Source organism: Eschrichtius robustus, chromosome 12, assembly GCF_028021215.1.
Source record: "Eschrichtius robustus isolate mEscRob2 chromosome 12, mEscRob2.pri, whole genome shotgun sequence".
In the NCBI taxonomy this organism is placed as follows: domain Eukaryota; kingdom Metazoa; phylum Chordata; class Mammalia; order Artiodactyla; family Eschrichtiidae; genus Eschrichtius; species Eschrichtius robustus.
In genome coordinates this window covers 104006322-104031285 of record NC_090835.1, presented here as the reverse complement: position 1 = coordinate 104031285, position 24964 = coordinate 104006322, and the positions used below count along the sequence as shown (strand labels likewise).

At 48.4% G+C, this 24964-nt stretch overlaps 1 long non-coding RNA gene across 1 annotated transcript in view; it reads right to left on the bottom strand.

Annotated features, from left to right (window-relative positions):
* LOC137774211 (uncharacterized) overlaps positions 1-24964 on the bottom strand; it is a 41018-nt gene continuing 16054 nt past the window's right edge. Inside the window, exons 2-3 of the long non-coding RNA XR_011075789.1 lie at positions 1972-2089; positions 1-264 (exon numbers count right to left, since the gene is read on the bottom strand). This is a non-coding gene — a long non-coding RNA (uncharacterized lncRNA). The remainder of the gene's footprint in view (positions 265-1971; positions 2090-24964) is intronic.

Sequence of the window (24964 nt, the reverse complement as noted above, 5' to 3'; positions counted from 1 at the left end):
TGGGTCTTCGTTGCTGTGCGCGGGCTTTCTCTAGTTGAGGAGAGCGGGGGCTACTGTTCATTGTGGGCTTTTCATTGCAGTGGCTTCTTTTATTGCAGAGCACAGGCTCTAGGTGCGCGGACTTCAGTAGTTGTGGCTCACGGGTTTAGTCGCTCTGCAGCATGTGAGATCTTCCTGGACCAGGGCTTGAACCCGTGTCCCTTGTTTTGGCAGGCGGATTCTTAACCACGGCGCCACCAGGGAAGCCCCAAGGTTACATTTTTTCTATTTAAATATATTAATAAATAAATCCAAGGGCACTCAAGGACACACATATCCCTAACCACGGGTCAGTTAGTGCAGGAGCAGACTGCCCAGGCTTTTGAACTGAAACATTTTTATCAAAGCCACACCGACTTTGCACAAATGACCATTCGTTCTCCAAATTGCACGTTTTGTAATACAAGCATTTTAATTTTGCTTGATATGTATTTCCTTTATTTATAAATGTCACCTATTTATATATTTTTCATTTATTTGTTTGTTTGTTTTAGACAAACAAAATTTTAACAAAAATACACCCAGAAACATAGGCTTATAGTATCGGAACCTCCCCTCTCAAAAGCAAGAAAGTTTCTTAGCTAATTTATGAAACCTTGGTAGGCTTCCATGAGATTTCGAAAATAGTTTCATGGCAAGATGGCTCACATATTTCTCCATGAATAGATTAGAAACAGATTGATGATTATTGAAACAGAAAACATAAATACTACTGTATTTCATGGAATCTGAGGCTCCTTCGGTGTTATTTAATGAAGCACCGAGCAAGGGAAATTGTTGACATCTCACTGTATGTGTCACAATGCTTTCTTAGCACTTAGAATTTTTATTTTAAACGTGTTAAAAGAACTCTTTTAGACCTATTCAAACACAGAATGTATTATATCATGTATCACTCTTCTGCATACACAAAAAGGAAATAGAGGCTAAATAAATTGGTTAAGGTATGCCTAAAACTTTTCCCCATACAGAATCTACCTCTTTGGCATCACTTTTGATGCAGGACCTCTGGAATCCATGTTTTCCATCCACCACTGTCCTATGAGCCATCGAGGGCTTTCAGGAGAATTTTGGTAAGGCCGTATTTCTTCTAAAAGTGCTCCACAGTTGTCTTAAGGATTTTCCTCCGAGCCTCTGACACCTGTTCTCTAAGCTTTGATGCCCATACAATGCCAGCAACACTGTGACACACAGCTGCCTAGCTCACAGCTAGAATAAGAGATCTCAGAATGGTTAGAGCATGAGAAAGTGTTCCTCCTAAAATCAGTGAAATGGGTACAATGGACTGAATGTCCCCCTAAAATTCATATGTAGAAATGCTAATCTCCAATGTGATGGTATTTGGAGGTGGAACCTTTGGGGGGTGATTGGGTCATGAGGGTGGAGCCCTCAGGATGGGATTAGTGCCCTCATAAAAGGGACCCCAGAGAGCTGCCTCCTCTTTCTGCCCTGTAAGGACAAAATGAGAAGTTGTGACCTGGAAGAGGGCCCTCACCCAACCCTGCTGGCACCTTGACTGCCACGTTTCAGTCTCCAGAACTGTGAGCAATAAATATCTGATGTTTATAAGTCATGCAGTCTGTGGCACATTGTTATAGCAGCAGGAACTAAGACACATGATCACTTGAATTTAACATGCGCTTTTGCTGTCTCCCATCTCCACTTCCCCCCACTCAGATACAGGGGTGTGTGTGTGTGTGTGTGTGTGTGCACGCACATGCACATACATAAAGATAACTTTGGGATAAGGAGGAAAATCTGGCATCCGTGATAAAAAGTAGGAAAGATCACATTTGAAAAAAGCATGACAAACCCATGGTTTGGGATGATCACAGCCGTCAACCATCCAGAATGTCCGAGGCTAGTCCACAGCGTGACTCAGACATTCGGGAAGCTAGACCTCGTGCACTAGGAAGCCAGGGGGAGACTCACCAGGCAAAACAGCACAGGCTTTGGGGGCAGCCCCTGCGGGGAGTGGATGGTGGTTTTCTTCTTTAACTTGCCCAGTGACGCTCCCATTACCATGCTCCGTGAGCTCCAGGTTACTCAGCTGCAAAAAGGACAATTACGGTGCATGTCTCACAGGGGGTGATAAAGAATAAATAAAGTCACCTATGGAAATGCCATTAATAAATGCCAAATGCTTTTTGGTTGCCCTCCCCCATTTATCCCACCCTCAATATATAGCCCCAAGCCTTACCCCAAAGACTGAAAATAAATCAGAACTGAAAACAGAAAAATCAGAAAAAAACCAGAGAAACAAATTAAAGAAACAAACAAATTAAACAATTAAACAAAATTAAAGCATGTTTTTGTCTGTATTTTACAGATTCCTGAGAGAAGACAATTTCTCCTGAAAACATATTTGTGTGCAACAGCATATAAACATAACAGCTAAAGATTGGGGGCATTTTTCTGGCATTCTACTACGGAGTTATTTTTTTATACAATTTTTAAAACTTACACTCAATTTACAGTTACTACAAAATATTGGCTCTATTCCCCATGTTGTACAATACATCCTTGTGGCCTGTCTTACACCCAGTTGTTTGTACCTCCCATCCCCCCACCCCTATATTGCCCCTCCCCACCCCCCGCCAACCTCTAATTTGTTCTCTGTATCTGTGAGGCTGTTTCTTTTTTGTTCTATTCACTATCTTCTTAAGAATAGTATGTTAGCATTACTCAGATCTGCAGAGAGCTGAGTTCTGCTCTGTCCTTGGCATCCGTGAATGGAGTCAGACTCTTGCCAGGCAGTGGCAAGTTCAGCCATGGGCAGACGGTCAGCGATGACACAGCAGATCCCAAGCCTGGCTGCTCAGAATGGCTCTCCCCTCCCTTTCCCAGGTACACCTCCTGCAGCATCCTCCCGGGCCATACCAGGTGAAAGGCCCCAGCACAGGACAAGCAAACATAAACGTCTGCCTTCCAGGAAGCCCACAAACCTCCTTCCCTGGGGTTGGTTCCAGTCAAAGGTTGGGCTTGGCTGCAGTGGACGGGAAGCCCAAAATGTAACCCAAAGCTCAGCAACGGCTTTCTTTTATGGCTCTGGGAGATCAATGAATCACTTTGCCTTGGTTTCCCATCTCTATAATGAGAATATTAGCCTCATCTCCTCTGTAAGTGTGTTCGGAGGACTAAGAATTTGTGAAACATGACTGCTTTGTATCCTCTAATGAGTGGAACACAGAGGGATTGCTAAATACGACTAAGGCACGATTATGGCTGAACTTCCAGCCTGACCATTCAGTAAACCATATTCCATATTCCCATATGTATATATACTGAGAGAGATAGAGAGAGAGAGAGAGAGAGAATAACCCTCTCTCTCATTCATTCCTTCCTGCTCTTGGTGTGTGCAGTTTATTTCCCCTCTGCTTCTAGAAACAGCACTCCTTTTCATGGGGCATCTGCACTCTCCCCGCCATAACCACAGCACCCCATCCCGTCTCATTCCTATCTGGGAGCCCCAGGCAAAGACCCAGGCCTCAGGTCTGGCTAGTTAGAAGACTCCATTTCATTAGCCCTGGTTTCCCTGAAAGCAGAGTGCCTCATGCAGCAGTTTATTTGGGAAGAAGGTCCAGGGAGCAAGAGTGAGGCAAGGAGGAAATGTCACCACAAAGATGTGTTACTGGCCACCAAGGCAGCTGCCTGGAAAGAGATCTTGCTAGGCTCTTGGAGAAACCCATACAGGGCATCTCAGAACCATCCACCTGCGGGATGAGGGGCAGGAGTGTTTCTCCGGTGGTCCCTGCCCCAGCCTCACTGGCCCTTATTTACAGGTTGATCCTGTGAGAGTGCTGAGAGGGGCCCTGCAGGCGTCCCTCACCAGGGTTTAGGGGAACCACGGTGGGAGCTGGAAGCATCCCAAGCTGAGATGGGACACGTGAGACCTGAAGAGTCCTGACCGACAGAGTGTGGATGCAGCGCCTAAAGAGCCCTGCAGAGCAGGGAACATCATGACAGAAGAGATCACCCTGCTGGACAGGACCACCCCGTGACTCACAACAGTTAAGCAGGAGCCCCTTGAACTTGTAGTGTACTTGGAGACCAAGAGCTTAAGCCTCTGATGATTGTGGTGAATTTTCTATGAACATATTTAGACAACCAGGAAATCGCAACAAAATCTTATTTTAGTAGATACATAACTTATAGCAGATATCATCTATCTATCTATCTACCTATATTTATTTATCTCTATCTCTATCTATCATCTATATTTATCTCTATCTATCTCTATATCTATCTGTCTATTTTATCTCTATATCTATCATCTATATTTATCTCTATCTATCTCTATCTATCTCTATCTATCTATCTATTTTATCTCTCTATCTATCTCTCTATCTATCATCTATCCTACAGAGAGAGCTGTCAGGATGGAGCTTAGTGATCTAAATTTTCTAACGAATCACGATCTTCAGGGTCTCATCTCCTTTACAGTCTCACCTGTCACCTCTAAGCATGCAATGCTCGCCTCCACATCTTTGGTGCAAACCCCCGTCCTGAAGGTCCCTCCTGCATCTGCAGTGGCATTCTGGATGCTCCTGCAGGCACTTTCAGCTCTCCATGTCTAAAACAAATCTCCTCCACATCCACACGAAACCTCTTCTTCCTCCCGACCTCCCTGCCACCTTCCAGACCTCCCCCGCCTGGCCCCCAGAGGAGCTGTGCCCCGCTTCCCTGGCTCCTGATCCAATCAGCAGCAGAAGTGACCTCTGTCTGTCTGCTCTGCTGCCTTCCTGCTGCCTGCACCGCAGGCCAGGCCTCGCTTCCTTTGCGGGAGAGGCTCCAACAGCCGCCCTTGCACCCTCCACCCCCGGGCTTCCCTGCCCCAGTCCCGCCGGCACACGGCGCCCCTGGCCACGCGGCTTCCATTGCTCTCACTGTCCGCTAAATGCAGATTTCCCGTCCTGCGACGTACAGTTCTCTCTAATTCATATAGCCAAACAGCCACCCCTGCCGGTTCCGCCAAAGCACCGCTTTAAGAAATCCTTCCCAGGTTGCTTCATCAGTAACACTGATAGAAATGGCTGGCCCAGCAGGAATGGAGCCGTATTTCTTCCCTGGTGTTTGCTTTCCTCTCCTATCCTTCCTTCCTTTCCCCTCCCAACACACACAGAAAACAATTACACCTTTAAATGCAAAAGGACACTTCTCTGAAATAGTCAGCAAAAATCAAGGATGTGCAGGTGTCGCACAAGAGCAAGCGGGGGAAGAAGCATAAGGAAAATATAGAAATTCCAAATTTTAACCAATAGTCATCATGACCTCTTACAGCCTTCACTAAGAGAGGCATTTGTGACCCAAATCCTTCCAGAAGGATGAATCAAGATTAGAATCAGAGATTTCCCGGAGGCTGTCCAAAGGCAAGTAGGAGCCTCTTTTAAGGCCTGGAGACAGAAGTCTATATGCCTGAAAATCATGAGAATCCTTTTTCCTTGACACCAAGGAGTTAAATAGGAAAATGTACATGCAAACAGCTATGAGGGGAAGGAGGAAGGGAAGAGAATGTGGCCCATTTCCTCAGTCGGGCAAAAAGAAAATATGTTTAAATAGAACAATGAGAAGGTGGTGTCATGATGAGATACTGTGTAGCGTGTCAGCTGGTGAGCTATTCATACACAGCCTGGCCTGGAGCTTGGCCGACCATGGAGACACTTCCTGCCTCCTTGCTATGACCCCTGTAGGAAACTGCTGAACACATTGTGTGTACGTGTGCATGTTTGTGTGAGTGTATATGTGTGTGCATGTGTGTACGTGAGTGTGTGCATGCCTGTGTGTGAGCATGTATGTGAGTGCTTGAGTGTGTGTGTGGTTTGCACATCTGCGTGTGTAATTGTGAGTGCATGTGAGTGTGTGTACATGTGAGTCATGTGCGTGTGTTTTTGCACATGTGTGCATGTGTGGTTTGTTGCATGTATGTGCGTGTGTTTTTGTGCATGTGTGATTTGTCTGCATGTGTGTGCGCGTGCATAGTGTGCACATGAGTGTCTCAGTAGAAGCCAGCACAGGCTGCTTTGGGGAGCATCCACTCCCATTCCACCCAGAGCTGCCCAAGGCCAGTCTGATTAGTGGGGAGAATGAAAGAGAAAAGAGCAGACAGACGAAAAATTGTTCCTCTCCCTTCATCTTCACTGTACTCCTAAATGCAGGAGCCTTTGGGGTTGAAGACAATAACCCAGTATGTCCTAACCTGTATTCAGTGGACACGGACCTGTGGCCCTCCCTCTGGGACCTTCAGAGAAGCACATACCTTCCCCATCCCCCAGCAGAGAAATAGACCCTTCCCGGCCCCCCAACTCTACTTCCGCGTGCACCCAAGTTCCTCTCTCCTCTCTTCACCATGGTAGCCCCCGCCCTCAACTTCCTTAAATCAAAAATTGGCAAATAACCCAAGGAAATGAGTATCCTCCCAATGAACTGAAGTTTTGCTCTGTGCTGTTTGGATAATACCGTCCTAACAGAATACCTGGAAGTTACAGGACAGGCTCATTAAACACAGCTACCAGTTCGTGAGCCCTTGAAATGTCTCGGGAGTCCCAATGAAGACTCTTCCAGGGACAGAGGGCTGGGTGGTGCCTAGCTCCGGCTTAGGAATTAGATTTCATTTCAGAGACCGCTCGCTACACTGTACTGAGACTGTTTCAGCAGCTGAATCAGGCTGCCCTGGGGAAAAAAAAGGAATTTTTTTGTGAATTTATGCCACTTGCCTTGGGCATGGGAAAGGGAGTGGCACCGGCTTGCTATCCTCAACGGGCTATGTTCTCAGGCTTTGTCCTATCTGATCCACACAGCTCCTTGTACAATAAGTACCATCCTCATTTCATAAACAAGGCATCAGAGGGTTTCACACTCAGAAGGGAGGGATCCTTGTGTCCGGGAGATGCGGTTTGGCATTAGGACTCCCCATAGGCCTGGCTGAAACTTTCTTAGACCTGCACCAGTGCCCTTCTCCTTCCACTGGGGCTACAACTGCATCTCAATCCAGGGTTCTCCCAGCCTCTGTCACAGGAACCTGGGGCCCCTCGGGGGCTCCCCGCCTCTCCTCTCTGCTCCTAGGTGATAAAGACTGTCAAGTCCAGCATAACCTGTTGGGGATGTGCTGTGCTGATGAAGAAGGAAAGAAACGACACACCAAAGCTGCTGCAAGAATTAGCCGTGTTTACTGGCAGGAGCTAGGTGAGCCCTCCTGGGACTGGATTTTGAGGGGACTCGATCAAGGAGGCCAGAACGTCAGACTGGAGAAATCAGGAATTCATAGATTCAAGGGCAATTTCTCCGGAGTCAGGATTTAACATCCTTGCAGGGACCCCAGGGAATGGACGAATTCTCTGCTAGAGAAACTGATGGGCAATGCTGGGTGAAGCAGAAAAGCCCAAGCCTCCCTGGCAGGTGGCCAAGGAAGGGTGAAGAAAGAGCAGGCATGCTGGGAGGGGAATATTAGGTGAGGCAGAAGGCCCACCAGAGGATGGTGCCCCCCAGGAAGCCGAGAAGACGCACCTTCTCACCCAGCATCCAGCATCCAAGCATCCAGCATCTCAAGATGTTCAGGATGGCTCTGCTCTACAGATCGTAGGAGGGCCGGCCGCAGAGCTGGGCTCATGAATAACCACGGTTAGAATGAGGGAGAGCCCCGAAGCAGTAGCAGGAGCCTGCATTTAACCACCAGAAGCTACAGGGCTGCTACCACCCTACTGACTGGCGAGGTCACAGAGGCAGCCGGAGAGGCGTGACCACCAGGGAGTCACAGACACGGTTAACAGAGCATGGCATTCCCAAGGGAAAAAATAAACAGGCAGCCAAGAAGGGTGCTACTCAATATCTGCAGAAACAGAGGCAAGAATAGAGGACCAGGAGACGGCGGGGCTGCCTCCAATAAAATATTACGACTTCTTACTTAGTTTCTAGATTCAAGCCAGTTTTCAGATTTGGAACCCGTTGACCAGAGAGGTAGAACCCTGCAACACCACTACAAGCTGTACTGTGACGATAGCTGCATTAGTTTCCTAAAGTACCCCAAGTAGGTGTCTGACAAGAGAAATTTATTCTCTTACAGTTCTGGAGGCCAGAAGTCTGAAATCAAGGTGTCAGGAGGGCCATACTCCCTCTCAAACCTGGAGGTGATCGCTCCTTGCTGCTAGCTAGCTTCTAGTGGTTTTCCAGCAACCTCTGGCATCCCTTGGCTGACAGATGCATCACCCCAATCCTCCCTCTTCACATGGACTTCTCCTTATGTCTTCACACCGTCTTTCCTCTGTGCATGTCTGTCCCTGTGTTCAAATTGTCCCTTTTTATAATGACTCCAGTTACACTGGATTAGGGTCCACCCTAATGAACTGAACTCATCCTCATGTGGTTAAATCTGCAAAAATCCTATTTCCAAATAAGGTCACATTCACAGGTATGGGGGTTAGGACTTTAACATATCTTCTTTTGGGAGGAAGAAAACTCAACTCGAACAACAGTATCACTGAAAAGGTCATTTCCTAGGTGAGTAATCACTGGGAAAAGGTGAAAACTCAGACAATGTAAGAACTATTGGGTCTGAATTGACATTGGCCCCTGGAGACCCAAAACGTCATCATGGCCCCCTTGTTAGAGTGGGGACCTACGGGGCCGGGCAATAAATGGAGTCCAGGTCAATGTCCAGCTCACAGTGGTCCTGTGGTTCCACTGACATGCCTATGGCCATTTCCTTACTAAGTGCACAATTGTATTGGCTATACTTGGTGGTTGGATTAGCTTCAACATTGGGACTCTGGTCCTTGGGATAAGTCCTATCATAGTGGAGAACAACAAATAGAAACCTCTGAAAATACCCCTACCTGTCAGGGTAGCAAATCAAAAACAATATTGCATTCTGAGGGGGGGGGGGTGGCAGAAATTTGTACCACCATTAAAGACCTCTGGGTTGCACAGTGGTTTTAACCATCCTATCTCCATTTAATTTACCAATCTGGGCCCTGCAGAAACTGAATAGATCTGAGGGAATGATTAAAGCCTACAACAAATTAAACAAATAGTAGCCCTGCTCATGGGTGCTGTGTTGGATTTAGTCCATGGCAAACAATCATTGACCTGGCAGATGCTTTCTTTTCAATTCCAATCAAGAAAGAGAATTAGAAACTGTTTGTGTTTATGTGGGATGGAAAACAATATTCAATTAGCTCTTTGCCTCATGGCTATATGAACTCTCCTGCCTTCTTCATAAAATGGTCTGAAGATATGTGGACCACCTGAACATCCTACAGAATATAATGACATCATGGAGATCGGACAGAAGAAATAATAGGTTCACTGGAGACCTTAGTAAAATACCTGCACCAGAGAGGATGGCAGATAAACCCTGTGAAGATCCAGGGGCTTACATTTCAATGAAGTCTTTAGGAGTACAGTGGCTAGAGAATTCCTGAATGCCCCCTCCAAGGTAAAATACAAATTTCTGCATCTTGCATCCCCTACCACAAAGAAAGCAGCACCATGCCTGTTGTGCCTCATTTGATTCTGAAGGCAGAACATTCTACACCTAGAAGTACTGCTCCAGCCCATACACTGGGTGGCACGGAAGGATATTAACTCTGATTGGCACCTGCAGGAGGTCCAAACTGCCGTGCAAGCACACCCACCACTGGAGCCATATGATCTGGTGGCCCATGAGGTTGGAGGTGTCACTGGTGGGATAAGATTACAAGTTAATCAGCAAAGGGGTTGCTGCCTATAAGCTTAGACTATGCATAATGGCCCATCTCTGGGAACCCTGCCTCCCAGGTCATGAGCATTAAGCTAACATACCTTTGTTTAGCTCACAGGAAACATCCTGCCTAGGCCCACCTGTGAAGGACTGCAGGGAGGAAGAAATTAGCACATCCCCTCTGGAGGATGACCAGAACCAAGAAATGTTTGACTTTACTCCATCCCCTTGTAGTATAAAAAAGCCTGAGCTCTAACTCAGGCAACATTGCTCTTTGGGACATGAGTCCACCATCTTCTTGGTCTTCTGGCTTCTGAATAAAGTCACTATTCCTGACCCCAGCAACTCATCTCTCAATTTATTGGCCTGTCATGCAGCAAGCAGTACGGGCTTGGACTCGGTAACAATCATACTTAAAACTAAAAATAGAACTACCATAGGACACAGCAATCCCACTACTGGGTATATACCCTGAGAAAACCATAATTCAAAAGGACACATGCACCCCAATGTTCATTGCAGCACTATTTACAATAGCCAGGTCATGGAAGCAACCTAAATGTCCAACAACAGATGAATGGATAAAGAAGATGTGGTACATATATACAATGGAATATTACTCAGCCATAAAAAGAAACGAAATTGGGTCATTTGTAGAGATGTGGATGGACCTGGAGACTGTCATACAGAGTGAAGTAAGCCAGAAAGAGGAAAACAAATATCATATGTTAATGCATATATGTGGAATCTAGAAAAATGGTACAGATGAACCTATTTGCAGGGCAGAAATAGAGACGTAGACATAGAGAACAGACATGTGGACATGGGGCGGGGGGAAGAGGAGGGCGGGATGAATTGGGAGATTAGGATTGACATATATACACTACCATGTGTAAAATAGAGAGCTAGCGGGAACCTGCTATAAAGCACAGGGAGCTCAGCTCGGTGCTCTGTGATGACCTAGATGGGTGGGATGGGGGTGGGGGTGGGAGGGAGGTCCAAGAGGGAGGGGATATAGGTATACATATAGTTGCTTCACTTCATTGTACAGCAGAAACTAACACATCATTGTAAAGCAACTATACTCCAATAAAACATTTTTTTAAAAAGTACTGCCTAGAAATGGAGATCGTTCAGGAGGAGATAGAAAGGCACTGGGTTCTCCCAGGTTTTTCTTTGGTTCCTGATTAGAGTCAGCTGCCAGTCTCCAGTGACATGGGATTTCCAGCCCATGTGTCACCCTTGGTCGTGCAAGTCCCACAGGATTCTCATCGTCAGGCAAAATGTGCGGAGTCCTGAGCTGCAGGGCTGTGTGAGGAAACGGAGGACTGATGAGAGGACTATTTTTACTTTAAGAATTGCCTCTCATTCCATTCGCATGAGACACTTAGAGCAGAAAAATCATAGAGACATATAGGGCAGGGTTTGCCAGGGGCAGGGGGCGGGGGGTGGGATCGTTTGATGGGGACAGAGGTTCAGCTGAGGAAGATGAAAAGAGTTCTGGAGACGATGGTGGTGATGGTGGCACAACCGTGAATGTATTTAATGCCACTGAACTGTGCCCATAAGAATAGTTCCGATGGTAAATTTTATGTGTATTTGACCACAATGGAAAATTTTGAAAGAAAAGAAAGGGATGAAGCACGTACTGATACATACTCTGAACCTTGAAAACATGATGCTAAAGGGAAAAAAAAACCAGTAGCAAAGGTCACATACTGTCTGAGTCCATTTATAGGAAACTTCCAGAACAGATAAATCCACAGGGACAGAAAGCAGATTGGTGGTTGCCAGGGCTCGGGAGGGGGACGGGGGAAAACTGCTTCTGGGGTGATGAAAACATTTTGGAACTAGATAGGGGTGGTGTTTGCACGACATTGTGAATGCGCTAAATGCCGCTGAACTGTTACTTTAAAATGGTTAAGTTTATGTTATATGAGTTTCACCTCAATAAATTATTTTTTAAGTCCAAAAAAATCACCGATCCGGCTGGTGGGTGTGAGTGGGAGTGAAAATGCTCAGTGCTGCGAACCACCCTTCTGCAGGCGGCCTTTGGCCCGGATGCCCCCTGGCTCCCAAGGGTCTTCTCCGGGGGTCTTCTCCAGGGACCAACACCACAGTCTGTGCACAGAAGCCCCCCCTCAGGCCTCAGGAGCCTTCCATCCTCGGAACCATGTGGCAGTGATTTTTCCCCTTTTCTGCGGGTTCTCTGTGGTTATCCATACGAGACAGGCCCTGTGTGTTTGCAGGGAGTCACCAGGGGCAGAGGCTCGGATCAGAGCAGCTGGGCAGGGAAACGAAACCTTGGGCGCTGCTGGGTCCATAGGGAGCAGGCAGCCTCCACTCTCTGACCACGACCTCCCCTGCCCGGCTCAACCAGGGGCTTGCAAAGACCTTGCCAAGCACCATGCAGGCGCCCTGTAGGACCAGACAGGGACAGGGGAGAGGGCCGGGGTGGGGGAAGATGAGACCCTGCATGACAGAGGGAGGCTGGGTCTGCACTGGGGGCTGGAGGGAGAAGCCAAGTTACTAAAGGATGTAGGGAGCAGAAGAAAAAAAGCCCAACTCAACAAACAAAACAAAACAATGCTTTGGTGACGGAAACGCTGAAGGTGCAGGAAAGGGTGTGATGAAGGGCCACGTGTCAGAGCAGGTGGGCAGTGAGGGCACCCTGATGGGGGAGAGAAGGGAAGGGGGGGGCGTGTGGAGGTCGTTTGAGGGTGGAGGGTGGGAACTCCAGGGAGCGCAGAGCAGATGGCCTCGATCTTCTAACTGGGAAAGGGGGCCACGCAGAATCTGGCCGGGCAGACTGTGGGCAGGACTGGGCAGGAGGCACACAATTCCCCAGCGGCAAGGGGTCCAGGAGAGGGCGTCCTGTGTGAACAAAGGTGCTTCCTGAGGAGAATCCCCAGGAGGGATGTCAAAATGCAGATTCCCAAACTCCTCCCCAGAACTGGGATGGGACCAAAGACCTGCATTGTTAGGACAGCCGGAGTACACGCTTCACACCAGGCAAGTTCGAAGAAAGAGCGGGTCACAAAGTGCTGAGCATGGAGAGCCCGGGACAGGCTGGATAACGTGAAACTGCGGGGAATCCTTTAGCATCCTGTCACCTCGCATAAAGCACCGCTGCCTGAAAGCCCGTGAGGACAAGACTGACAGCTGGGGTAAGCCCTGTGAGGAGCGTCTACCCAGGAGGGTGGGGTCTACCCAGGAGGGTGGGGTCTACCCAGGAGGGTGGGGTTGACTGAGGAGGGTGGGGTTGACCGAGGAGGGTGGGGTCTACTCAGGAGGGTGGGGTTCACCGAGGAGGGTGGGGTCTACTCAGGAGGGTGGGGTTTACACAGGAGGGTGGGGTCTACTCAGGAGGGTGGGGTTCACCGAGGAGGGTGGGGTCTACTCAGGAGGGTGGGGTTGACCGAGGAGGGTGGGGTCTACTCAGGAGGGTGGGGTCGACCCAGGAGGGTGGGGTCTACTCAGGAGGGTGGGGTCGACCCAGGAGGGTGGGGTCTACCCAGGAGGGTGGGGCTTACTCAGGAGGGTGGGGTCTACCCAGGAGGGTGGGGTTTACTCAGGAGGGTGGGGTCTACCCAGGAGGGTGGTGTTCACTCAGGAGGGTGGGGTTCACACAGGAGGGTGGGGTTTACACAGGAGGGTGGGGTCTACTCAGGAGGGTGGGGTCGACCCAGGAGGGTGGGGTCTACTCAGGAGGGTGGGGTTTACACAGGAGGGTGGGGTCTACTCAGGAGGGTGGGGTTGACCCAGGAGGGTGGGGTCTACTCAGGAGGGTGGGGTTGACCCAGGAGGGTGGGGTCTACTCAGGAGGGTGGGGTTTACCCAAGAGGGTGGGGTCTACTCAGGAGGGTGGGGCTTACACAGGAGGGTGGGGTTTACCCAGGAGGGTGGGGTTCCCTCAGGAGGGTGTGGTGGGAAGGCATGGGGGGTGACTGTGAGCACAGTTGCAGCACTTGACCTTGGGGTCACACTTGGCAGAGACTGAGAGTGAAGGCAGGAGAGAGCTGATAGACGGTGAGAGAGGAAAAGTGGAGGGGAAAGGTCAAGATTGGAAGTGAGTGAGGGTGAGGAAAACGGGAGCATCTGAGCAGGAGGTGGGGTTTCAGGGTCGGACGGGGGAGCTGGAGTCCAGGCAGCGCTGCTTGGGGCCAGGAGCCGTGTTCCCAGGTCACCCATCAGTCCCAGGACATCTTCCTGAGGCAGCCACTTTACACAGATATTTGGGGAGGAAGTTATTTTTATATTGTAACAAACACTTTCCATTAATGCACATGAAATAGTAAGATTTTTTTAAAAAGACTTCAAAGGCCTTTCTCCTGGCTGCTTGAGGCTCCACACCCGGGGTCCGTGCCCCTCTGTGCTTTGGTGATGTGGAACCACTGCTGAGGAATCTACACAATAAAGACAGACATCGGAGTCTGGATCTCTGGGTAGGGAGGGGTGGCCAGGCTTAATAACTGGAACTTCATGAAATTGCCAATAATTGACCATTTCTATATGAATGGCTCCTTCGTGCGATTCAACCCAAATCATAGATTCCCTTCTGAGTTCTCTGTCTCGCCACTGCCTCCACCATGTGGCCTCAGGGGGCACTGCTCCTCCTCCAAAGGGCAAAGGCCACTTCCTGGGCCTCCCGAAGCATCACCAAGTCAAGGTTGGAACAAAGAAGACTACTTAAAAAGGAAGTAACCATAGAGATGCAGGAATCTGGACAGGGCAGCTCCTTGTCCCCTAACACGTGGTCCCCAGACCGGCAGCATCACCTGGAAGCTTGCAGAGTCTCTGGCCCCCAACAAGACCTACAGAATCAGAATCAGCGTTTTAACAAGCTTCCCAGGTGATCTGAATGCACCCTGATATCTGAGAAGCACAGGTCTAGCTGGCAGATTCTGCTTCCTGGGCATCTACCGCCTAACCTTAGCAACCTGGGCCCTGCCCATTTTGCACCCACCCTCAAAAGTGTTCTCTTAGACTTTCCCCTCCCCAGAATCTACAGAAAGCCTGGCCCTCCCAGGAATACAGCTTCATCTCTTCTCTTGGGAGTGTATTAGCTATCAATTGCTGTGTAACAAATGACTCCCAAACTTAGTTTAAAACAGCAAACATTTATTATCTCACAGTTTCTGTGGGCCAGGAATCTGGACATGGCTTAGCTGGGTAACTCTGACCCAGGGTCTCCCACAGGCTGCACAGAGCCAGCAGTCACCACTGGGCTCCACCGGGGGGCATTTCACTTTCAAGCTCACTTGTGCTGGGGAGTCAGTGGGTCCCCACTGGCGGTTGGCTGGAAACATTTATTCCCTGCCACCTGGTTCTCTCCATAGGACAAATCACAACATATCAGCTTGCTTCCTTCAGAGCAAGGGCTCTGGACAGGAAGAGGGAGGGGGCAGAGATAGACAGACAGGGCAGGCAAGCAGAGGTCACAGACTTTTGTCACCAAATCTTGGAAGTGACATTCCGTCACTTGTGTCCTATGCTATTGGTTAGAAGCAAGTCACTAGGTTCAGCCCAGGCTTAAGAGGAAGGGGTTACATGGGGGTGTGAGTACCAGGATGTGAGGGGTCACTGGGGACTGTCTTAGAGGCTGCTTACCTCAGGGGGTGATATCATATCTAAGGGGCACCCCACAGGGCAGCCATATCAGAATATGAGAAAACAACCGCCACGGTCATAGGCAAGGATTGGCTTACTGTCAATAACAAGAGGTTTATTCCCTTTAATAGTAGCTTAAAGGTCAATTCTACATTAGCATCACTTGGGGAGCATTAAAAATGCTAGTGAAGATCAATTGCATCCTAATTTCCAGGCACTGATTTTTTTTTTTTTTTTTTTTTTAATTTCCTGGGTTTGAGAATTACTGAAGCAGATGAACAATTTCAGATGCTGCAATGCCAGGGCTGGGACAAAAGAAGACGTGGGGCCGGCAGCTCGGAATTCAGATGGGTGACCTGCAGCAGGAAGGTGGACGGGGCGAGTGGGGGGTGAGCCAGGGGATCTAGACCTCAAGGAGAGTTGGGGTCATCTTGCAGGTGAGGAGATAAGACTGACAAAAATAAATGACTTTTTACAATTGCCTACCTTAGCCAAATGACACATGCAAGAGTTAGGAAGAAAGGCAGGAAGGAATGGATATATATATGTGTGCGTAACTGAATCCCTTTGCTGTATACCTGAAACTAACACAACATTGTAAATCAACTATACTCTAATACAAAATAAAATAAAAATTAAATTTTAAAAAAAGGAAGAAAGGCAGGAAAGAATGGATGCATGTAGATGTATAAGTGAATCCCTTTGTTGTACACCTAAAACTAACACAGCATTGTAAATAAACTAGACTCTAGTATAAAATAAGGTAAAAATTAAATTTTAAGACTAACACAGCATTGTAAATAAACTAGACTCTAGTATAAAATAAGGTAAACATTAAATTTTAAGAAAAGGAAGGAAGGGAGTGAAAGAGAGAGGGAGAGAAGGGTGGGGGGAGGAGGGAGAGCTGAAAAAGAAACCTGTCTGTTTGTAAAGCTTGTCCTCGACTCCGGCTGATGGCTTCAAGGAAATGGAGGGAGAAAAATGAAGAAGACATAACCAATAAAAGTGCCTCGTAATCTTTTACTCCTCAGTCCACAGACACACGGAAATTCAGAACTGGGGAGGCTCTGACCATCTCACCACCCCCACTTTATGGGTGCGGAAACCGAGGCACAGAGAGGTCACGTGATGGGTCGTGGTGTTGCTGGGATCGGAACTCACAGCTTTGCACGGGGCCCAGAGCTCCAGTGGCAGGCTTCCCACACACCGCCCATCTCTCCCCATGGGGTGGGTTCCGTTCTTTCTCCTGCCCACCCAGCGGCGTGAGGATGAGACATATGGAAGAATCGCTGGGGGGAAATACCACGCACTCCCTTATCGTGGTCCTGGGAGAGCATTGTCCACGTAAATATTTCGATAAGGGTCAGCCCACAGTAGGTTGGTGACACACAACCAGGACTGCGGCTGCTAATGTACTGTTTGATGGAGCCAACGGGTCGATTATAGCCTGGGCGTCTAACAAGCTCCCCGTTGAACTGCACCTGCTCCTTGGAGCCTGTGATGGACCCACGCAGGGCTTCATCCACAGCAGGAAGGTGGCTCCACTCTCTAGGCGAGCCCACCTCCCCCTCTCCACCCTGCGCCTCCCCTGCCTGACCACATCTTATCCGCTGTTCTCAATCCCAGGGACCTGGTCGCTCTGTCTCGTTGCTATGGCCACCAGCCTCACCCCAGGCACCCCAGCGCTGGGGTGCTCACGGGTTCTGGCTGACACCCAGGCAGTTGCTGAGCAGTTGGGGAAGATATCGTTCTTCTCCGAAAGTTGTTCCAAGGCTGTTCCATGGGACCCTCTAGGCTGTTGGCTGAGTCTTTCAAAGCTGTCCACTTGGCGGCCGTCCACAACCGACCGGGGATGGTTCATTTCTCTCCTGCACGAGCTTCCAGGAGCCTCTAATCCCAACCTTAAAGAGCTAAAGAAGGCTGTTCCCGGAGCTCAGGACCCTGACTGGTTACTAAACCCTGAAAACTTCACTGGTTGCCACCAATTCTCCAAGATCCTAGGAGAGTGGTGAGGAATATTGTCCCAAGAGGTCCAGCCTGACCCCTTCCCCAGCTCCTGAGTGTCCTGAGACCCCGGAGAGAAAGAAATCAGTGAGGGGTGGGGGGGAGGCAAGGAAGCACACAGTTGAGACTAGAGACGCCCCCTGTTCAAAAGCAAAGGCAAACCTCCCGCGTATGACACAGACTCAGGGCGCGGTCCTGGTGATCTGCTGGCCCAGCGCTCGTGTTCACTGCCATCACAAGCAGCGAGGGGCTCCGAGGGGCTCCCTGAAAACCCACGCTACCGAGTAACACCTGTCCCTTGGGGCGGACAGCATGTCTCTCCTCATCGGGGCTCCATCCCGAATCCCTCACTGGGCACAGGCGGGCAGGGCATCCTGCAGGTCAGAAAGCAGCGCGGCAGCAGAGAAGGTTGCTTTCACTATGCTGCTTCCAACCCGCCACTCAGCTCACAAATCCCGGAAGATGGGAGCCCCCAGCCCCCAGGGATGCACCCCGTTGCTGCAGAGCCCAGCCCAGGGGTGGGGGGAGCAGGGATGCACTGCCAGGTGTTCACCCACGTGAGAAGGGGTCAGGGTGGGGCAGGCAGCGGCCACTCCTGCTGACCAAACCACAGCTGCTCCAGCCAGCCAGGGGCCAGGGCCACCAAGCCCCTCCCCAGGGCTCATCTTTGGCGTCGATCTGCCCAGAGATACTTTGCTGAGAATTGCCCTGTCCTTTGTTTAGTTTGCAAAAAAATAAATAAATAAATGGAATATTCAAATTGAGCTGCCTCAGAGAGGCGGTTTCTTCTTTAGAAGTAATGTCAAAAAGTATCTCTTTCCAGTGGGAGAGGCTATGATCGTAAGTTAATAACTAGTTAAATATTAATGAGAAAGATGCCAAAGGAGGCTGTGGCTTGAATTTCTTCATACGTTTTTGTGCTCACTTGGAATAATTTATTCAGTTTACCATTTAAGTTTGAATGTCTTCATAAAGATTTATGGTTTAATTTTTAAATTGAGGGACAGCGTGTTTACCTCTAGAGCTGGCAAAGCAAGCCTCGAGTTCAAGCCTTGATATTCAGACCCCACCGCCAGGCCCATCACTACCACCGACTTTTAAACACATCCCCTAAAAGCGGGGAACAAAGACGGTGAGTATGAGCGCTGAAAAGGCCGGTGTTCAGAGGGATGACAGCGTCACACGTCCCAGGAGAGTTAGCACAGACCCCCGTGCTTCCCTTCCCGTTCTTCTCCCCATCACCCCTCCCCTCCCGGCACGCACATCAGTCCCACTTATTCAAAATGACCCCCAGTCTCTGCGAAGAACATTTAGATGATCAAGAGGCTGGACGGGGTCCAGCAGAAAGAAGCCTCAAACTGGGCAAACACACTGGGCTGAAATGCCTCCCAGAGCTGCTGCAGCTGCTGAGACACACCATTTACTGAAAGACAGTTGGAAACTTCTTGCACCACGGAAGGCTGGCGCCTCATGCACACTTCGACCTGTGCGGCACACGACTGTGATCACCCCGTCACTCGTTCACAGGCGCCACGGGTCCCCGGGGCGGCAGCTGCTCCCAGACCCGCCCAAAGCTGAGGCAGGATGAGCAATGTTTTCCAGCCGGGCTGGGCTGCATATGGTGACTCATGGAAGCCTCTGGATAGGGAGGCAGCTCAGGACTCCACTTCATGACGGCAGTGTCCCCGCGAGAACGGGCATGGAGGCAGGCCTGCCACTCTCCAGATGGGTAAGGGAAAATTCAAGTTATTTTATTCTATTCTATTCTATTCTATTTTACTTTGTTTTATTCTATTCTATCCTATTTTATTCTATTCTATTCTGTTCTATTTTATTTTATTCTATTCTATTCTGTTCTATTCTATTCTATTTTACTTTATTTTATTCTATTTTATTTTATTTTATTCTATTCTATTCTATTTTACTTTATTTTATTCTATTTTATTTTATTTTATTCTATTCTATCCTATTTTATTCTATTCTATTCTATTCTATTTCACTTTATTTTATTCTATTTTATTTTATTTTATTCTATTCTATTCTACTTTATTTTATTCTATTCTATTTTACTTTATTTTATTCTATTTTATTTTATTTTATTCTATTCTTTTTACTTTATTTTATTCTATTTTATTTTATTCTATTCTATTCTATTTTACTTTATTTTATTCTATTCTATTCTATCCTATTTTATTCTATTCTATTCTATTCTATTTTACTTTATTTTATTCTATTTTATTTTATTTTATTCTATTCTATTCTATTTTACTTTATTTTATTCTATTCTATTTTACTTTATTTTATTCTATTTTATTTTATTTTATTCTGTTCTATTTTACTTTATTGTATTCTATTCTATTTTACTTTATTCTATTCTATTCTATTCTATTCTATTCTATTCTATTCTATTCTATTCTATTCTATTCTATTCTATTCTATTCTATTCTATTCTATTCTATGTTACTGAGTTTCAAGTAGTTGGAAGGCTCATGTGCTACCGGCAGCTGCTGACTTCCTGAGGCTTTAAACAAAATAAGAAGTGTCTTGGGATGTGGTATAGCCCAGCACAGCAGGCTGGGGTCCAGGAGACGGTTTGGACGTGGCCCTGCCCCTTACCAGCTGCACTGCCCTGAGTCACCTACCTTCTCAGGGCCTGCACCTCGGAGACAGGCTGCAGCTTCTCCTGCTGCTGTCCTGAGGCTCAGAGGAAAGGCAGGCAGGGCAGTGTCTGTCCCAAGGGGCTGCCACAGGAGAGGGGCTGGGGGCATCTGCTCGGAGCCGGGGCATGGATAGGTTTTCAGTGTCTGTCACCCAGTAGTCACTCGGTCCGTGTTGATTTCGTCCCCCTCCCTTCCCAGATGAGCAGCCACCGTAGAGCTGGTTCCAGCAGCTCCACCTCCCAGCCAAGCCACACACACGGCTCTTAGAGGCGCTGAGTTCTCTCCACAAGGTGACTCCTGAGGGGGAGCCTGCAGACCAGTTTTCCCGCCCTGCTCTGTCACTAGCGGGTGGTGCACCTTTGCACGGAGATCTCACAGTTCCTCTACCCTCCTGCCGAGCCTCCACTTCCCCATATTTAGTTAGAAATTGAGCTTTCTCTCCCATGAACCTAGGCAGACCATGACCAGTGGGGCTTGAGTTTGTCTTATTTTGTGGCTTCATCACCCTCCACAGATGGCTTCTGTCTCATGATCCAAAATGGCTGTCCAGATCCAGTCATCTCATCATATTCCAGATGGACCAGATCCATTGTGATAAGCCATTTTGTAGCATTGAAACCTTTCTTCTTGAGAAATCTTCCCCAGTGCCCCCAGTTGAATAAAATGACTCAGGGGAGGGGAAGAAGGTCTGCTCAGCTCCCCACCCCACCTGCTCTTAGAGGTCCCCAGCCCACCTGCTCACAGAAGGCACCCCTTAAGGAACCCCCTGGGGTTCCCTGGAGCATAGTTAGAGAACTGCAAGACTACATTCTAAATTCAACATTCTGCTATTCTAAGTATTCACAGAGTCACTTGGGCACATTTCTGAGCCTGACAAAATTAGCTCAAGGCTGATGTGTAACACATATCAGAAAGAATACAGACAAGATTCCCCTTGGACCCAGCTCTGCAGATCTGCCACCTGGGCAGAACCCACTTGGCAGGAAGGTCCTTTTAACTGATCTCAGCTGGACACTCAGCGGCTTTGGGGGAGGAGGGAGGAGAGGGGGAAGTAATAGGGAAAAAAAGTGTAATCTTATACTGAAGAGAATGTCCTGTGAACTTAAACCAATCAGCGTAGGCTGTAGAAATAGGACCTGTAATAAATTAGCATGAGCGGTGAGGGAGCGGAGGGGGGCGGGGAAGAGCACCGGGCAGGAGATCAAAACACCTCACCCCAGGTAGGCGTCAACTGCTGACCTTGAGCAGATCACATCTGTGTCTCAATGACCTCCACAGGAGGGCTAGATCAGGTAGGGCTTAAACTCTGTGGGACTTTTGCAACCATAAACTTCTGTGATTCTAAGGATTGCAGGCACTTGAGAAGGTTGATAGCAAGATTGCCAAACTGTCCCTGTCAGCAGTCTCCAGCGACTTGTGTTCATTACAAGGGAGATGGCTTTGAGTCTGTAAGACCAGTCTGTACAATTCCCAGAAGCAATTTCGGCATGTGTGGGCACTTCTCAAGTCCAGGAAGGATGAGGAAACATTTGCAGGCCGGTAGAATTGTCTAAGTATCTACAAGGATTTTCTATAGCTCTGCTGCTTAGCTAATGTTTTCTGAGGTCACCTTCTGTGGGTCTCAGATTTACTAATTTTTTACTATTATTTTTTTTTAACTCCTAAATTGAATGACTCGGAAGTTGGAAGCCTGAGGAACGAACACAGAGAGGCAGAGAGACTCCCTGAGTTGGTTTAACCCTGGGTGTGACTGGACCAGGCTTCTTCAGGTCACAGGTGACTCTTACAAGGTCATCCATTGGCCTGAAGAGGGCAGTGCAGGTAAATGCAGCATCTTAAGGATGGCAGGTGTCTCGGCTGGGGATGGTGTGGGATGGCGTTCCATCCAAAATCTGACAACAGGGCCTGGTTGCCAGCTCGGTCGCTTCAGCCTTCTAAGTTCCAAAGTCTTATCTGGATGGAGTAGGTGGCCCTTAGTTTTATGTGTCCACCTTTGTCAGCAGCAGGGAGCAGAGACACACAGCCAGGGAGGAAAAAGGAAGTAAAACAGGATGGTGCTTACCCACTAAGGACAGAATGTCCCACTACATCCATTAGAGTGCTTTTGACTGCAAGAAACAGAACACTCAGCTGCAACCAGCTTTAAAAACAAGGACGTTTTTATCTCAGGTGATAAGAAGTCCAGTAAGTTCCCAGGGGATTAAAACCAGTGGTTCAGTGATGTCATCAGGAACCCAAGTTCCTTCCAGCTCTTGGCTCTCCCATCCTCAGGGCACTGGTGTTGGCCCTAGGCATCTTGTCTCACGGTCTCCAGAGCCCCTAGAAGTCCTGGTGTCACATCCAGACCAGCAGGGCGACTTCACAGGTCGTCCATCTGTGAAGGTTCACAGGGTCCTGTGCTCACAAGGGTCCCACGCTTGGTTTAATGCTTTGCTGTTGCCATCTTGAAATTTCTAATAATTTTATCTTTGAACTTGTGTTTTTCATTGCTCCTTAGGAGCAATGAAACACGCACGTGAGCAGAGGAGGCGTATGCAATGTGGTGCCCACCCTTCCCTGTTGCCTCATTCATACGATCCTGATGCCAGGCGCACAGAACCCCAGGGTACCCACACGCCTGGGAATCCAGTGAGATTCAAGCGTGATACACCGGCACTGAGTAACTGGGGGCACCAACGGCCCCTAAAGGCCACGCTAAACACAAAAAGAAGACAACAGAGTTCTAAGAAAACACAGAAGACGAAGAAACCTTATCCTATTCTTTCTAACTTGTGTTACTTCCCTGTATTAGCCAAGCGCTTACTCTGAAAATGATGACATAGAAGGAAAAACAGAAGTGGTTGGCTAATACACCAGTGTGGACTATTCCGGAAGAAAACCAGTAGAACTCCAGCCTGTAATTCCGAAAGCCTCAGTTTCTTGCCTTGTTCCTATCCTTTGACTTTTTCTCCTTTTCTTCCATCGACAGAGCATCAGGGCAACCACCTAAGCTGTGTGCAGTGGTCTATCTCGCTGTGGATGTCTGTCCAGAACTGAGTGTCATCTTCCTGGACTCTGGCCCCTCCGGCCTCCTTTCCTAAGACGTCACAAGAAAGAGCCCCCTCAGTTTGGTGTTCGCTCCCCTAAAGCAGCAATTCTCCAACTTCTTCAGGTCCCCCGGGACCATTTTGAGAAGAAAACAAGGAACATCTACCCCGGAGATGGGAAGAAGACTTATTTTTCACTGTATACCCTTTTTCATATTTAAATGTCTTACCATGTGTATAGATGACCTATAAAAATTGTCTACTAGGTATATTTTTAGAATCACCTATTCTCAGTTGTTTCAGAAAACAAAACAAACAAAACAACTCAAACCTCTTGCATGAATACCAAAGAAAAAAATTCAGCTTCTGGAGTTGAGACTAATAAGAACTACAGAAAGTGAGCGATAATTCGTCCCAGAAAAGAGCATAGATCTTCTCAAAGAGTGGCATCAAAATGTCGGGGCCAGTCATCATTTCTTTCTGGAGAATAAATGGCATGTCACAGCTCCCCGGACCCCAGTGTGGAAGCAAGTCTCACAGAGGTCCCTCTGCCCCGAGTTGGCACAGTGCCCTGGCCAGCCTTTGGGGACCTCCCCCTGGCCAGCCTTCCTGCCTCCCCACCCCCGCCTTTCTCAACAGCTGCTTCTCAACCCCGTGTAGGGAGGGGAAGCTGGGCACGCGGGGGGCACAGCTGGGTGTGGAAGGGCAGAGCACCACGGGCTTCTCCTTCCTTCTTCCTGTTGTGCTTTAGCAACTCTCCACACTGACTCATGCACGGACTTGTTAGAGAATAGAAACTGTTAGAGCCAGAAGAGAGCCGAAGACACTTATTTCCACCCTGAGGAAAGCAGAACTCCCAAAGACACAGGGCAGTGCTGCAGAGCAAGGACCCAGGGCACCGTGCTCCTGGCCAAGTTCTCTCCCAACAGCATGTATTTGCCCAAGACCAACTTTTGTCCAGAAACAAGAAGACTGTTCTGTTTCTATTTCCACACTACAGCTCGTAATATTTCAAGACAGGACACTTCTATAAGCATCAACTTCCATCACTAAAGCAAACTGGGTGATTTCTTTTTATTTCTTGAGTCAGATTGGAGAGTATCATAGACACAGTGCTGCCTGCATCAGGGTCTCCCAGCCTGGGTGGGGCTGACACTTCGCGCAGGATGACCCTTTGCTGTGGGGCTGCCCTGTCTTGGTGGGTGTGTAGCAGCCTCCCTGGCCCCTGCCTGCTAGGGGCTGGTGGCACCTCTGCCCCTCAGGTTGTGACAACCAAAAGGATCTCCAGACACTGCCAGATGTCCCCTGAGGGGCAAAGTTTCCCCCAGTTAAGAGCCACTGATCAAGAGGAAACTAGATTATCTGGTTGTCCCTAGAAAACACTTACCAACAACAACCAAAAAATTGCTCACAATTATCTTGGCTTTGCAGCCAAATTATACGGGACACTGGGAGTGTCTGAGGCATTCCTCCACATGGTCTGTGTTTCCACATAACCTGTGGAGCCACCAGAGTGGCCAGAGCCCAGGAGAGCGTGCGAGGAGCACCCCTGCCCCTTCTGCCTGGTGCCCTGTTCCTGGAGTTGATGGGCAGGCAACTGTGGTCCTTCGTGGCGGAGCCCCACGCCTAGCGGCTCTTAGCTTCCAACTTTGGAGTCAGAACTGGGATGAGACTCGTGGGAATTGGGACATGAGTTTTTCTGTGTGTGTTTCTTTTTTCACCTTTTTTTAAAAACCAATATACAAATAATACATACATACTGATTATAAAAGCCAAACGATACAGAAAGAACATATACTAACTGTAAAAGGAAAGTCCCCCTCCATCTCACTCCTTTCCCCTTGGGTGACATCCAGTTAACACTTTGCTGCATTTTTTTCTGGATCCTTCACCATGCATTTACATAGATGGGGAGGTGATTAAAATTTTAT